This window comes from Mirounga leonina, unplaced genomic scaffold (genome assembly GCF_011800145.1).
Source record: "Mirounga leonina isolate KUSES-001 unplaced genomic scaffold, KU_Mleo_1.0 Mir_420, whole genome shotgun sequence".
In the NCBI taxonomy this organism is placed as follows: Eukaryota; Metazoa; Chordata; class Mammalia; order Carnivora; family Phocidae; genus Mirounga; species Mirounga leonina.
This window is the reverse complement of record NW_023270741.1, coordinates 10,829-15,188: the sequence shown is the minus strand read 5'-3', so window position 1 is coordinate 15,188 and position 4,360 is coordinate 10,829. Positions and strand designations below refer to the sequence as shown.

Below are 4,360 nucleotides of genomic sequence, written 5' to 3'. Positions count from 1 at the left end.
TACAGCTTTTTGTATGTCAATCATACCTCTATAAAGTGTATTAAAAAAAAAAAGGGAGAGAATATAGTCACTCAAAGTACTGAGCACCTTTCCTGTCACAGTAAATATGTAACTAAACATAATTATTGCTTAACCTTGGCTGAGGACCGGGAGCTGGTCCTACAGGTACTTGGCAGGTAACATCTGTGGCCAGCTGCCCATCTCTTCCCCCGACACCCACACCCAGCTCAGCACATCCTCTGCTCTGCTCAAGGGCAGCCTAGAGAGACCAGGTCCAGGTGTGGCTCCCTCCTGTCAGGCATGGCTTCCTTCCAACAGGTAGAGAAGGTGGCCAGCTCACAGACACATGACATCTTCTTTTGGTTACTTGCTATCTGCGTCACCTTTTTGTCACCTGGTCATTAACATTTGGCTCCTGTGAGAACCTGAGTTTGCAGGTTTCTGTTCACATTTCAAAGTGTGCAGATATGTGTTGACTTTGTTCGCTGTCCCTGGGGAGGATATACAGGGTTAGGGTATGGGTTAGGGTACGGGTACAGGTTAGGGTACGGGTTAGGGTACGGGTTAGGGAACGGGTTAGGGTTAGGGTACGGGTACGGGTATGGGTTAGGGTACGGGTCAGGGAACGGGTTAGGGTTAGGGTACGGGTTAGGGTTAGGGTACAGGTTAGGGTACGGGTTAGGGTTAGGGTACTGGTTAGGGTCAGGGTTAGGGTACAGGTTAGGGTTAGGGTACGGGTTAGGGTTAGGGTACGGGTTAGGGTACAGCTTGGTTAGGGTATGGGTTAGGATTAGGGTACGGGTTAGGGGACGGGTACGGGTTAGGGAACGGGTTAGGGTTAGGTTACGGGTATGGGTATGGGTTAGGGTACGGGTCAGGGAACGGGTTAGGGTTAGGGTACGGGTTAGGGTTAGGGTACGGGTTAGGGTTAGGGTACGAGTTAGGGTCAGGATTAGGGTACGGGTTAGGGTTAGGGTACGGGTATGGGTACGGGTTAGGGTACGGGTTAGGGTATGGCTTGGTTAGGGTACGGGTTAGGATTAGGTTACGGGTTAGGGTTCGGGTTAGGGTACGGGTTAGGGTTAGGGTACGGGTACGGGTTAGGTTACGGGTTAGGGTTAGCGTTAGGGTACGGTTTAGGGTACGGGTTAGGGTACGGGTTAGGGTAGGGCGAGGGTTAGGGTTAGGGTACGGGTTAGGGTTTAGGGGTTAGTGGTTAGGGTTAGGGTTAGGGTTCAGGTTAGGGTACGGTTTAGGGTAAGGTTAGGGTTAGGGTACGGGTTAGTGTACGGGTTAGGGTTAGGGGTTAGGGGTTAGGGTTAGGTTTAGGGTTAGTGTTAGGGTTAGGGTTAGGGTTAGGGTCTCCCTGTCCTCTGCTCTATAGAGACCATTCTCCTCCGGTAACCAGATTGATCATTTCAGAACATAACCTTTGAGGCTCTCTGCGATCCGCTCCCCACCTGTCTGTACTCTCCAGCCTCACCTCTCCCACTGCAGCCCCCCTCTGTGGGCCACCAAGCTGTGTGGTTGTCCCACATGTTCCTTGGGCCTGACTCCAATCCTTTACATTCTCTGTGCCCTCTGCCAGGAGCACTCTTCTCTCCCCTTGCATCATGTCTGGCTTGTTCCCCCATTGGCTGGGCCTCTACTTGCCCCCTGGTGACCTGACTCATGTCTGCTGGGTGTATGTGCTCGTCCCATATTTATATGTAGTATCCACCTTCCCTGTGTGAGCGATTTACTAACCTGCGAGGTATGGGGTAGGCACAGGGAAGTAGTCTTAGTGCCTGTGTAAAAAAGCCAGTCTCAGGGCGCCTGGGTGGCTCAGTCCTTAAGCGTCTGCCTTCGGCTCAGGTCGTGATCCCAGGGGCCTGGGATTAAGTCCCATGTCAGGCTCCCTGCTCAGCAGGGAGCCTGCTTCTCCCTCTCCCTCTCCCCCTCCTTGTGTTCCCTCTCTAGCTGTCTCTTTCTCTGTCAAATAAATAAAATCTTAAAAAAAATCAGTCTCAGAGGGGCTCACCACACTTGCTGACAATGGGGGAGCTGCTGTCCCCACAGTGAGGGGCAGGTAGTCCCCTCAAAGGGGGACCAGCCATGTGAGGCAGTTGGACAAGACTTCCAATGTTTTGGGGCCAGGGAGATGTAGACCTGGACCCAGAAGCTCACCCCCTTGGATTCAAGGCTGGGGCCTAAGCAAGCCCCCTTTTTCCAGGGGTCATCTTTCCCCTTCGCTGCCCATGGGCTGAACCTGATTCCTGATCTGGGGAGTTCGAGGGTGACCCCTCCTAGGAATACCAGTGGTTTACTGATGGACCTTGTCAGCCAGAGGCCCAGTAGCCTTCAAGGGAGGACCCTATAGGGGGTGGAGACAGCTCTGTTGGGGACCAGCGACAGCCCACTCAAAGTAAAATGGGCCAGCTGGCCGGCCCTGCTGATTCTACCCAGTCTGTAGGACATAGAAACACGGGCTGTGCCCAAAGGTGCTCAACTCATGGCAGGTGGGGACAGAACCTGCAGGGGTTCAGCCAGGGGAGGGCACCTGCAGGGTTTGCCTGGGAGCTCAGGACAGGGGGGTGTTCCTGGCTCCAGCATGTTGAGAGTGGGGCTGCATGGGTTTCCAGCCTCCTAAGCCTCAGGCTCCCCTGTGTAAGATGGGGTGCTGATGGCCCCTATCTCTGGGAGCAGAAGGTAGGGAGGCCCTGCCAGTGGACTTGCTCAGGACAAGCCAGGGTGGCTGTTCCTTAAAGCAGCACAGGGCCTGTCCCCATGAAGAAGGTGCACACGTCCATGACCCCCAGCTCTGGGGTCCTGCTGCCAGCCTCTGGCAGTGACCCTCTTCCTGCCCTGTCCCCTGCCCCTGTGGATACGGGGTCTTCCTGGAGCTGTTCCTGCAGAATCACTTCATGGTGGACACAGGGTCATCTACTATGTCTTCACCGACCAGCTCGTTGCTGTGTCCCGTGTGCCCCTCCAGGAGCACTGAAGGGTGGTGGTTCTTGAGGTCTGCGGTGCCCCACACTGGCAGGATGTGTCCATGCAGCACATGGTGATCATGAGCTGCTTCTATGAGGAGTGCTTCCTCTATGAGGTGGATGACATGGTGTGCGGGGATGTAGACATGAAGTTCTGTGACCACATGGGCATGGAGATCCTGTCCCCCCTCTTTGGCACCCTGCAACCCGGTTTCTACTGGGTGGCCCGTGAGGACTTAAGCTATGAGCGCTGGTCCCAGGCCCAGGCCCACATCCCCAAGGACCAGGGTGACTTCTACTACATGGGGGCCTTTTTGGGGGGGTTGTGGCAGAGGTTCACCGACTGACCTTAGCCTGTCACCAGGTGATGGTGGTCAACTGGGCCAATGGGATCGAGGCCATCTGGTACGATAAGAGCGACCTGAACAGGTACCTGCTGGAATACAAGCCCACCAAGGTGCTGTCCCTGGAGGACCTGCGGGACCCACAGCTATTGGGCTGGCCCTGGAGGACCTGTGTGCAGCTGCTGGGCTGGCCCCGGGTCATGAAGAAGCTGAGATTTGGGCCGTGCCCAAGAATCACCAGGACACCCGGAACTCATGAGGGGCTGTCCCCGTCTCCAGCAGGGGGTGCTGACTTCAGCGGAGCCATCAGAGCAGGTTCCTACTTCTGTCCCCTCGAGGGACACTGTGGAGTCCAGTACTGTCTGCACGGGCACGTCCAGTGCCCCAGCCGCACCTGCTCACAGGAGGCCTGCCTGGGGATACAGTGTCCTCTCTTTGCGTTCACTACATTTTCTTCACTTCTGGGTCATTTGCAGCTGTGAACGGCTCCAGTTTTATGTCAGATGTTTTTCTGTGTCGATGCTGAGCAACCATTTTTAAAAAGAACAATTGAGGGAAAAGGTTTTCTCTCTAGTTCTAAAAAGACACCGCCTGGTGGGGCTGGGACAGCCCTGTAGCAGCCATGGAGCCAGAACGGGTCCTGGCTGGGTCTTCCCTCCCAGTCCTTGCATGTTGCCATGCCCATGGGGCTTCAGGGTCAGGGGTGCACCGAGCCACCTCTCAGAACCCCGGTCCCCTCACCGCCAGAGGCCTTGGCCGTGACCGCTAGCTCAGCCTCCAGGAGCATGGCGCCCTCTGGGTTATTTGCATTTCCTGCCGTGGATTTATTTTTTATTTATTAATTTTATTTAATTTTTTAAATTTAAATTCATTAGCCAACATATAGTACATCAGTAGATTTTGATGTAGTGTTCAGTGATTCATTAGTTGCCTATAACACCCAGTTCTCATCACAACATGTGCCCTCCTTAATACCCCTCACCCAGTTACCCCATCCCCCCACCCTCCTCCCTTCTGTAACCCTCAGTTTGTTTACCGGAGTCC

The 4,360-nt window shown here is 54.7% G+C and overlaps 1 pseudogene; it reads left to right on the top strand.

The window, feature by feature from the left end:
• Positions 1–2,858: 2,858 nt before the first annotated feature.
• Positions 2,859–3,732, top strand: LOC117998975 (annotated as a pseudogene).
• Positions 3,733–4,360: the final 628 nt, after the last annotated feature.